Raw genomic sequence first — 12198 nt, 5'->3', positions numbered from 1 at the left:
ATTCCAGCGTGCACAAGCCCAGTCTCTCTAACCTCTCTGTGTAAGACAGTCCGGACATCCCAGGAATTAACCTCGTGAATCTACGCTGCACTTCCTCTACAGCCAGGATGTCCTTCCTTAACCCTGGAGACCAAAACTGTACACAATACTCCAGGTGTGGTCTCACAAGGGTCCTGTACAAATGCAAAAGGGTTTCCTTGCTCTTGTACTCAATTCCCTTTGTAATAAAGGCCAACATTCCATTAGCCTTCTTCACTGCCTGCTGCACTTGCTCATTCACCTTCAGTGACTGATGAACAAGGACTCCTAGATCTCTTTGTATTTCTCCCTTACCTAACTTTACACCGTTCAGATAATAATCTGCCTTCCTGTTCTTACTCCCAAAGTGGATAACCTCACACTTATTCACATTAAACGTCATCTGCCAAGTATCTGCCCACTCACCCAGCCTATCCAAGTCACCCTGAATTCTCCTAACATCCTCATCACATATCACACTGCCACCCAGCTTAGTATCATCAGCAAACTTGCTGATGTTATTCTCAATGCCTTCATCTAAATCGTTGATTTGCCTTCTGAAAATCGAAGTACCCTACATCCACTGGATCTCTCTTGTCTAACTTGCTGGTTACATCCTCGAAAAACTCCAATAGATCAGTCAAGCATGATTTACCCTTGGTAAATCCATGCTGGCTCGGCCCAATCCTATCACTGCTATCTAAATATGCCACTATTTCATCTTTAATAATGGACTCTAGCATCTTCCCCACTACTGATGTTAGGCTGACAGGACGATTGTTTTCTCCCTCCCTCCTTTCTTAAAAAGTGGGATAACATTAGCCATTCTCCAATCCTCAGGAACTGATCCTGAATCTAAGGAACATTGGAAAATGATTACCAATGCATCCACAATTTCCAGAGCCACCACCTTCAGTACCCTACGATGCAGACCATCTGGACCTGGGGATTTGTTAGCCTTCAGTCCCGTCAGTCTACTCATCACCGTTTCCTTCCTAATGTCAATCTGTTTCATTTCCTCTGTTACCCTATGTCCTTGGCCCATTCATACATCTGGGAGATTGCTTGTGTCTTCCCTAGTGAAGACAGATCTAAAGTACTTATTAAATTCTTCTGCCATTTCTCTGTTTCCCATAACAATTTCACCCAATTCATTCCTCAAGGGCCCAACATTGTTCTTAACTATCCTCTTTCTCTTCACATACCTAAAAAAGCTTTTGCTATCCTCCTTTATATTCCTGGCTAACTTGCATTTGTATCTCATTTTCTCTCTCCATATTGTCTTTTTAGTTAAGTGCTGTTGTTCCTTAAAAATTTCCCAATCATCTGTCTTCCCACTCACCTTAGCTCTGTCATACTTCTTTTTTTTTAATGCTATGCAATCTCTGACTTCCTCTGTCAACCACTGTGGCCCCTTTCTCCCCTTTGAATCCTTCCTTCTCTGGGGGATGAACTGATTTTGCACCTTGTGCATTATTCCCAAGAATACCTACCATTGCTGTTCCACTGTCTTTTCTGCTAGGATATCCATCCAGTTAACTTTGGCCAGCTCCTACCACATGGCTCCATAGTCTCCTTTGTTCAACTGCAACACTGACACCTCCGATCTGCCCTTATCCTTCTCAAATTGCAGATAAAAACTTATCATATTATGCCTGCATAATATGATAAATAAATGCCTGCATTGCATTTGCCTTCTTTACCACAGACTCAACCTGTAAATTAGCCTTCTGGGAGTCTTGCCCAAGGACTCATATTCCCTTCTGTACTTCTGTTGTTTTAACCTCCTCCCCAATCAGATAATAGTTCACTATTGCTCCTTTTGCCAAAAAGCATTATTGTACATGTAGGCCTTTCAGTAACAGTGGTGTTAAGTGTTCAGGCTAACAAAATGGCTTTTCTGTACTGTAATAATGAAATGGCTTCTCTGTAATGTTTTTAAATGCTGTAATGGGTTTCTGTATCTGGTATGTTTGGGTTATGACTACCGATAAGGGGGAAACTAACCAATTCTATCTCATACGTGTAAGCTCAGGGGAGTTCGCGGACTTTTTCAGGAGGAGAGCGAGGAGGACGGACGTGTAGGGAGCGCACAGCAGTTCCAGAGCGACGGATACTGGACCGGTTTGGACAGTGGTCGAAGGCTTGGAAGGTCGTTGTGGATGGAACCAGGGGTGTGAGCTCCAATGTAGTAACATATTATGTGCACAAACTGATAAACTTATTTGGCGTCTTTAGGTAATCTGTTTCTACTAACCCATCACTAAGAAATAACCATAAAGTTGCAATTATTTACTCGCTTTGGTGTCTGTCTGTTATTTATATCGCGAGTGTGTACTGGGGTGCATTACACCGTATTTACACTGAAGTATCGCACTGTTGGTGGGTGACGGCGGTTCACCTTAGGCGAACGGGGGGTAAACTGGGGGGCACGAAGGCTACATACATTTTCCAATATTGTATTCCATCTGCCACTTTTTTGCCCGTTCTTCAAATTTGTCGGTGTCCTGCGGCAATCACATTGCTTCCTCAGCACTACCAACTCCTCCACCTGTCTTTGAATCATCCGCAAACCTTGCCACAACGCCATCAATTTCATCATCCAAATCATTGACAAACAATATGAAAAGTAATGGACCAAATACTGACCCTGAAGGCCACTAGTCAATGCTAGCCAACTAGAAAAGGCTCCTTTTATTCCCACTCTCTGCTTCTTGGCTGTCAGCCATTCCTCTATCCATGACAGTATTTCTTCTGATTTTTATACTGTTAAACAGTCTCATGTGTGACACCTTATCAGATGTCTTCTGAAAATCCAAGTAAATAATATCCACTGCCTCTCATTTGTTCATCCTGCTTATTACTTCCTCGGAGAACTCTTAATAGATTTGTCAGTTAAGATTTCCCTGTACAGAAGCTATGCTGGCTTTGACTTATTTTATCATTACTCTCCTAGTACCCCAAAACCTCATCTGATATAATAGACTCCAACTCTTTCCCAGCCACTGTGGTTTGGCTAACTGGACTTTAATTTGCTTCCTTTTGACTTCCTCCCTTCTCAGAGAGTGGATTCAAATTTGTAATCTTCCTGTCTTTTGGGAACATGCCTGAAGCAAGTGATTCTTGACAGGTCATGACCAATGCATCTGTTATCTCTTCAGCAACCTCTCTCAGGACTCTGGGATGTAGTCCATCTGGTCCAGGTGACTTACCACTTTAAGAACCTGAGTTTGCCTAGCACATTTTCCTTTGTAATAGCAATGACACTCACTCTTGCTCCCTGACACCCACGGATCTCTGGCACATTGCTAGTGTCTTCCACAGAGAAGACAGATGCAAAGTACGTATCAAGTTCATCTACCATCTCTTCCCCATTTCTACCCCATGAGCATCATTTTCCAGTGGTTCAATATCAACTCTTGCCTCCTTTCACAATTTTTATAACTGGTTTATATTATTGTCTAGTTTGCCCTCATACTTCACCGTTCCAATTCTTATAGCATTTTTCTTAGTTGCCTGTCATTGCATTTTAAAAGCTAGCCAATTATTTAACTTCTTGCTCATTTTTTGCTACCTTATTTAGCACTTTCTTTGGCTTTTATAGAGTCCTTAACTTCCTTTCTCAGCCACGGTAGCGCAGCTCTGCTGTTTGAGTACTACTTTTGAGGGTCATATCTATTCTGTGCAACTATTCTCAGAATGTGATACTAAGGTAGGTGGTGTTGTGGATAATGAAGTAGGTTTTCAAAGTTTGCAGAGAGATTTAGGCCAATTAGAAGAGTGGGCTGAGCGATGGCAGATGGAGTTTAATGCTGATAAGTGTGAGGTGCTACATTTTGGTAGGAATAATCCAAATAGGACATACATGGTCAATGGTAGGGCATTGAAGAATGCAGTAGAACAGAGTGATCTAGGAATAATGGTGCATAGTTCCCTGAAGGTGGAATCTCATGTGGATAGGGTGGTGAAGAAAGCTTTTGGTATGTTGGCCTTTATAATTCAGAGCATTGTGTATAGGAGTTGGATGTAATGTTAAAATTGTACAAGGCATTGGTAAGGCCGAATTTGGATTATTGTGTTTAGTTCTGGTCACCGAATTATAGGAAAGATGTGTTACCTGGGTTTCAGCACCTAAGTTACAGGGAAAGATTGACCAAGTTATGTCTTTATTCTTTGGAGCGTAGAAGGTTGAGGGGGGGGGGGACTTGATAGAGGTATTTAAAATTACGAGGGGGATAGATAGAGTTGACATGGATAGGCTTTTTCCATTGAGAGTAGGGGAGATTCAAACAAGAGGACATGAGTTGAGACATGGGGGGCAAAAGTTTAAGGGTAACATGAGGGGGAATTTCTTTATTCAGAGAGTGGTAGCTGTGTGGAACGAGCTTCCAGTAGAAGTGGTAGAGGCAGATTCAATATTGTCATTTAAAGTAAAATTAGATGGGTATATGGACAGGAAAGGAATGGAGGGTTATGGGCTGAGTGTAGGTCAGTGGGATTATATGAGAGTAAGCATTTGAGACGGACAAAGAAGGGCCGAGATGGCCTGTTTCTGTGCTGTAATTGTTATATGGTTATATGATAAGTATATATGCATACTGAATAGATGAAAATTAGTGCAGGACATATCTATCCCATACATTATGAACTATTCTCAGAAACGTCAACCATTTCTGCTCTGGCGTCATCCCCATCAGTATCCTTCCCCAATCCACCTGGGGAATCACCTCTCTCATGCCTCTGTAATTCCGTTTATTCCATTGTGATGCTATGCATGTGACTTATGATTCTCCCTCACAAATTGCCATTGAAATTCAGTCATATTATGATCACTGCCTTCTAATGGTTCCTTTACATTAACCTCCCAAATAAGATCTGGGTTATTGCACAACACCCAATCTAAGACAGCAGTTCCCCCAGTAAGCTCAATCATCAGCCGCTCTAAAAAGCCATTTCGTAAGCATTCAATACATTCCCTGTTTCGATCTCACACCAATCTGACTTTCCCAATCCTCCTGCAGACTGAAGTCACCCACTACAATTCTGTCATTAAATTAATTACATAAATGCAAAACATTCAGGTGTATCTGGGACAGAAGTGAGGATAAATGCTTTTACCAAGGTGAGAAGGTGTTTTGGAAGCTGAAAGGGCTGAAGGTAGATAAGACTCCTGGACCAGAAGGTGAACACCCCGGGGATCAGAAAGAGGTAGCTGAAGAGATTGTGAAGCCATTATAGTCATAGAACACTACAACACAGGAAAATGCCATTCAGCCAATCTAGTCCGTGCCAAAGTATTAATCTGCCGGGTTCCAAAAGCTTCCACCTGCACCATAACCCTCCATATCCTTCTCATCCATGGGCCTAAGCAAACTTCTCTTAAAGATTGAAATCGTCCCTGCCACTTGCTCTGGCAGCTCGTTGGACACTCTCCCTGCCTCTGAATGAAGAAGTTCCCCCTTAGTTTTCCCTTAAGGTAATGAATAATGATCCATCAAAAATCACTAAAATATAGAATGATTCTGATGGACTAGAAAGTTACAAATGTCATTCCACTCTTTAAGAAGAGAGGGAGTCAGAAGAAAGAAAATTAGAGGACAATTAGTCTGACCTCAGTGGTCAGGAATATGTTCGAGTGTATGAAGGGTGAGTTTTTGGGTTCTGTAACTGGAGACGCATGATGAAGTCGGCCAAAGTCAGCAGGATTCCTTTGGAGGAAATCATGTCTGACAAATCACTTGAAATGCTTTGGGGAAATAACAGAGAAGATAAATAAAGCAGAGGCAGTGGATGTTGTTTGCTTGGATTTTCAGATGATCTTTAACAAGGTACCCCATGCAAGGCTTATTGAGAAAGTAAGGAGGCATGGGATCCAAGGGGACATTGCTTTGTGGATTTAGGACTGGCTTGCCCACAGAAGGCAAAGAGTGGTTGTAGATGTGTCATATTCCGCATGGAGGACGGTGTCCAGTGGTGTGCCTCAGTAATCTGTTCTGGGACCCTTACTCTTCATGATTTTTATAAATGACATGGATGAGGAAGTGGAGGGATGGGTTAGTAAGTTTGCTGATGACACCAACGTTGGGGGTGCTGTGGATAGTTTGGAGGGTTGTTAGAGGTTTTCATCAGGACATTGATAGGATGCAAAACTAGACTGAGAAGTGGCAGATGGAGTTCAACCCAGGTAAGTGTGAGGTGGTTAATTTTGGTAGGTCAAATATGATGGCAGAATATAGTATTAATGGCAAGACTCTTGGCAGTGTGGAGGATCAGAGGGATTTTGGGGTCTGAGTCCATAGGACACTCAAAGCTGCAACGCAGGTTAACTTTGTGGTTAAGAAGACATATGGTGTATCAGCCTTCATCAACCCTGGGACTGCGTTTAAGAACCTAGAGGTTCAGCTATATAGGAACCTGGTCAGACCCCACTTGGAATACTGTGTTCAGTTCTAATTGCCTCACAACAGGAAGGATGTGGAAACCATAGAAAGGGTGCAGAAGAGATTTACAAGGATGTCGCCTGGATTGGGGAGCATGCCTTATGAGAATAGGTTGAGTGAACTTGGCCTTTTCTCCTTGGAGTGACGGAGGCTGAGAGGTGACCTGATAAGATGATGAGAGGCATTGATCGTGTGGACAGACAGGGTTTTTTTTCCAGGGCTGAAATGGCTTACACGAGAGGGCACAGTTTTAAGGTGCTCAGAAGTAGATACAAAGGAGATATCAGGAGTAAGTTTTTTACGCAGAGAGTAGTGAGTGCATGGAATGGGCTGCCAGCATCAGTGGTCGAGGCAGAAGCGATAGGGTCTTTTCAGAGTCTCCTGGATAGGTACGTGGAGCTTAGAAAAATAGAGGACTATGGGTAAGCCTAGGCAGTTCTAGCGTAAGGGCATGTTCGGCACAGCTTTGTGGGCCAAAGCACCTGTATTGCCCTTCAATCCTGTATTGTGTTGCAGGTTTTCTATGTTTCTCAGGTGCTGCACGTGAGGCTGCTTAACAAGATCACAGCTCATGGAATTACAGATAGATACTTGTATGGATCAATGTTCGGCTGACTGACAAGGGAGAAAGAGTCAGAATAATGTGGGCAGTTCTGTTTTGCTGTCAGTGACTAATGGTGTTCTGTAGGGGTCAGTATTGAGAACACATTTTTTCATGTTAAATCTGAATGATATGGATGACAGAATTAATACCTTGGTGACGAAATTTGCAGTTGATACAATGATAGGTACGGGACAGGTAGTTTAGAGCAAATTGGGAGTCTGCAGAAGGACTTTGATAGGTCTGGAGATCAGGCATCGAAGTAGCAGATGAAATACAGTGTTTGCAAGTGTACGGTCACGTACAAGGGTGGAGAAAAAGAGGTTTATAGGTACTTGGGAGTCCTTGAGCTGGAGACCCTAAATGTTTGCTTGCAGATTGGGTTGATTAAGGATGACAACTGTAATGTTAGCATATAAGAGCAAGGATGTGATACTGTAGCTTTATGACACATTGGTCAGATTGCTCTTGGTGTATTGTGAGCAGTTTCCGACCTCCTTTCTGAGGAAAGATGTACTCGTATTGGAGCAGGTCCGGAGAAGGTTCACGAGAATGATTCCAAGAATAAAAGGGTTAATGTATGAGGAGCGTTAGACGGCTTTGAACCTGCACACGCAGTTCTAGAAGAAAGAGAGGAGATCTCATTGAAACCTATTAAATATTGAAAGGCCTCGACAGAGTAGCTATGAAGAACATACACCCTCTACTTTGTGAGTCTGGGACAAGATGCCACAGTGAGAGAGAATTGATTTAATAGGGATCCCAGGGGAAAATTATTAATCCACTCTTGCTTCTGGTTCATTGTTTAACTAACACAATGAGTGCACTCTCAGTTTGGAGGAGCAAGACCTCATATTACATCCAGGTAATTTAAACCCGATGGCATGAACATCGATATCTTTAATTTCTACCTCCAGCTTTTCTTTTCATCAACCCACACGCTCGTCTCCTCCATTCTGTCTCCCCACTTCTCTTTTCTCCACTGTGGAACGTCTTCCTTTGGTTCTTCTTTTACTTCCTTTTGTTACCCATTTCCCGCTCTCCTGTCCTATCAGATTCCTTCTTTTCAGTCCTTTGCATTTTCCACCTACCGCCTCACAGCCACTCACTTCATCTCCCACCTCCCCCACCCACTCACCTTCACTCTTATCTGGCTTCACCTATCATCTACCAGCTTGGACTCTTTCCACTTCCGGCACCATTTTATCCCGGTTTCTCCCCACTTCCAGTCCCGATGAAGGGTCTCGGCAGGAAATTTCCGTTTTGCTTTATCCCCCTCTATAGAAGCTTCCTGACTTCCTCCAACATTTTGTGTATGTTACTCTGCATCTCCAACATCTGCAGAATCTCATTGTGACAGAGTGCAGAATGCAGAGCGTACATCGGGTCTCACTAATGTCGAGGAGGCCACACCTGGAAAACCGGAAACAGTAGATAACCCCAACAGTCACGATGTTGAAAAGGTTCCTCAGATGGATGGACTGTTTGGGACCCTGACTAGTAGTGAGGAGAGTGGTTTGGGGCAGGTCAAGCACTTCAGCCACTTGCAGAGTTGACTTCCAGCCCCTTACATCCCGCCGTATCGCTGCAAACCTCGCTCTTTTGTGGACAACACTGCCGCTTGGTGGTGATTTGCCACAATATCAGGATCCCCGATTTGTGGACTCCATTGCCACCAGGTGGCGCTCTGCCACAATAAAGCTGAGAGGCAGAAATGTGACGCTACAGCCTGCTGAAATGTTTATTCAAGATTCAAGTTTGTTTAATTCCATATCCAGCAGGCAAGTGCAAATGAGATCGAAATAATTATTACTCCGGCTCCAATGCAGCACAAAAACACAATAGTAAATACATATATCCACAGCTTATATACTGTGCACGGATTGATTGCCTGTCCATAAAGTGACGCTCGGCATAGGATGACTGCAAATAAGATGACAGACAGAAAATGATAAAGTAGAGGTGTTTGGTGGTGTGGAAGGGTGGGTTAGTGGGTAAAGAAATTTATCAGCCTTACTGCTTGGGAAAAGTAGCTGTCCCAGAGTCCTGGTGAGGATGCTGCGTAGTCTACCCCTCCCCCCCCCCCCCCCCCCTCCATGGGAGTGGGACAAACAGTCCATGAGCGGGATGGGTGGAGGTAGGTTATGAAAATCAGGTTGGTGCTTGATCTCAAGAGAGGGAATTTGGAAAATACAAATGAGATGCCTTTTAGAACACCTTGTACTTGTGCCTACAAGGGAACAGTTAATTCTGATTGGGCGTTGTGTGATGAACCAAATTTGATGAGGGAGCTTATGGTAAAGGAAACATGTGGAGGCAGTGACTCACCCTGCACTTTGAGAGGGGAAAGGTACAACAAGATGCATCATTATTAGTGGAGTGAGGGGAACTACGGAGATACAGGAGAAGAGCTCACAAAAGTTGATTGGAAGGGGATACTAACAGGGATGATGGCAGAATAGCAATGGCTGGAGTTGCTAAACTTGACAGCCTCCGGGTTGAAGAGAAACACATCATATTCCACCTGCGTAGCTCCAACCTGAAGGCATGAATTTTGATTTCTCCTTCCAGTAAAAAAAAATCACTGCCCATCGCCTTTCCCTCTACTCTCCACTCTGGCCATTCTCCTCTAAGGTTCTGTAAATATGATGTTACCATTCATTACAAGAGGACTATTTGTAAGGATACAATGTTGAGACATTATAAAGCATTGGTTAAACCATGATGACTATTATGAACAGTGCAGGGACTTAACTCAGGAAAAATGTGCTGGAATTACAGAATCCAGAGGAGGTTCATAAAAATGATTCTAAGGCTGACAGGGTTAATGCATGAGGAGCATTAGATGTCTCTGGGCCTGTATCCTATAGCGTTTAGAAAAAAATGAGGGAGGATCTCGAATACCGAAAAGCCGAGAAAGTGTGCATGTGGAGAGGATTTTTCCTGTAGTCGGGGACCAGGGGAACTCGCCTACTCAATAGCGGGAACTCCATTTAGAAAAGAGAAGAGGAAAAATTCTCCTGCTGTGTCTTATGAGCTTATGATTATTCAACACGACTGTGTATGATCTGAGCTCCTGTGACCATTCCACTCACTCTCCTTAATTAATTTTCTATCTCCACTTCAAAAATACCCAGCCAACTGGGGCAGTGAATTCCAAAGATTGTACATTTAAATGGATAGATACTTCATTGATCAGAAAGCAAAATTAAATGGAAGATATCAAATTCCAGGAATTTTAACACATCTGCATTTGAAATTAGCATCCCTTATCAATCCCACTCTGTGGCTCTCTAACTGACGAGCAGAGATACTCTATCAAGATATTCCACAAATACCCTATCATTTGTGAATATGTTCTAAATTCAGGGCCAAATCATCTCACCTCTGCTGGTAAATCATCCGATGTGTTATGTCACTGGGCAGCCTCTTCACAGATTCTGTAAATTTCTGGGTTCAGTCATTACAGCAAGTTACTGACTGTGGAAATTACAAATCAGAATATTATTAAGAGTCACAGAGAACTAAACAGAAACAGGCCCTTCAGTCCATCTAATCCATGCCAAACTGATTTTTATGCCTCGTCCCAACTGCCTGCATCATAGTCCTCCATACACATCCCATTCTGTACATCAGAATTTCTGATAATTGTTGAAATCAAACCTACATCTACCACTTCCAAGATCAGCTTGTTCTGCACTCTCACCAAGCAATGTGAAGAAGCTTCCCCTTAAGGTTCCCCTAAGATATTTCACCTCTTACACTTAACCTATGACCTCTGGGGGGTCAGGGATCACTGTGTGGAGAGGGAAGGCGGGTGGGGAGTGGGGAGTTGTGGGAAGAGGGAGACAGCTGTAGAGGTAGAAGAAGGTCAAGTGAGAGAATGAAACAGAGGGGAGTGTTTATCCTTACTATCTTTGAATAAAATTGTTTTGAAAAAGTTACGAACCCTGGACATTCACAACCAAACTATTGATATCAATGACAAGCAGCAACATGCCTACATAGGCCATGATCCTGGGTCAGAGGTGTCAAACGTCAGAGAGCAGAGATTTAAGCAGAGGACAAAGAGGTTTAGAGGGATCTGAGGTGGAGATTTGTCAGAGTGTAGTTGAAATTTATAACACACTGCTCGAGGCGGTGATGGAGGCAGGTCCCTTCACAACATTTACGAAGTGGATGAGCATTGAAGCTGCCAAGATACAGTCGGCTATGAACCAAGTGCTGATAAATGAGACCTGTGTAGACAGTGAGTGGATGGTCAGAACAGGTATGGGCGGCCAAAGGCCTGTTTCCGTGCTGTGTGACCTACCACTCCGGACATGCTAAATTAGCGTTGGTGGCACCACAAGACATTGATTTCAAAACTCCACACCCCTCTCCAACCTGCAATAAACCAGACTGCACCCCTTTGTCACCACTGCGAATATCTGTTTCTCTCAAGGTAACATACAGGTTGGTCATTTCTATGAAACAATTGGCAATTGATGAAGTTCCTGCATCTTCTTCCATTAATGTTGTTTCTTTACAGCAAAATTAACCCTCTCACTGTGTCAGAATTAGTGATTAAATCCAGCCCCAAACACTGTGCTTTCACCCCAGCACATTGTAACTGGAAACATCTCACTGAGGGTCTGATGGAGACACAACCCCTGTCCTCTGCACATGTGATCACATCTCCCCTGCTTCTGACATTTCAAATACATTCAGAATGGTTTTCTGATTCAGTCTGAAGGTGAAGGTACATTCAGCTTGTCGTCAGACCTGACAAACCATGTCTTCCCACAGCTGGTTCCACCCGTTGGTGTGTCCTCTTTCCTCCACCTCCAGGGAAGCTGCATCTCCACCAAACTCCTCACTTGATACGACTGCCTATACCCATGACACAGGAAATCACATCAGTGTCACTGTCCCGATACCATGTCTGACCTGTTCACCTCCAGGTATCCTCCCTCAACAAACTTCTTCCTCAGTCACCATCTGTGAGATTATAAAAATTATAAAAATTGATCTATCAGACAGCTCCTGTACCCCTCCACCCCGGACCATGCTTCTCTGCTTAAAACTCTCTCTCCTCAGCCCCTTCCCTATTCCCTTCTCCTTTGCAGACTCCAGATATGCCACCAGATCCGAATCCAC

The 12198-nt window shown here is 43.5% G+C and overlaps 1 protein-coding gene across 3 annotated transcripts in view; it reads left to right on the top strand.

The window, feature by feature from the left end:
* Positions 1 to 2288, top strand: part of LOC140731567 (uncharacterized) — a 48937-nt gene extending 46649 nt beyond the window's left edge. Inside the window, exon 5 of one of the 3 annotated variants that reach the window (XR_012099874.1) lies at positions 2054 to 2288. The gene's annotated coding sequence lies outside the window, so the exon portion shown is untranslated. Of the gene's footprint in view, positions 1 to 2048 lie in introns of all 3 variants that reach the window. The other 2 variants (XR_012099875.1, XR_012099873.1) reach the window with 2 other exon arrangements.
* The last annotated feature ends 9910 nt before the right edge of the window (positions 2289 to 12198 follow it).

This window comes from Hemitrygon akajei, chromosome 1 (assembly GCF_048418815.1).
Source record: "Hemitrygon akajei chromosome 1, sHemAka1.3, whole genome shotgun sequence".
NCBI classification, from domain to species: Eukaryota; Metazoa; Chordata; class Chondrichthyes; order Myliobatiformes; family Dasyatidae; genus Hemitrygon; species Hemitrygon akajei.
This window is presented reverse-complemented; position numbering and strand designations above follow the sequence as displayed.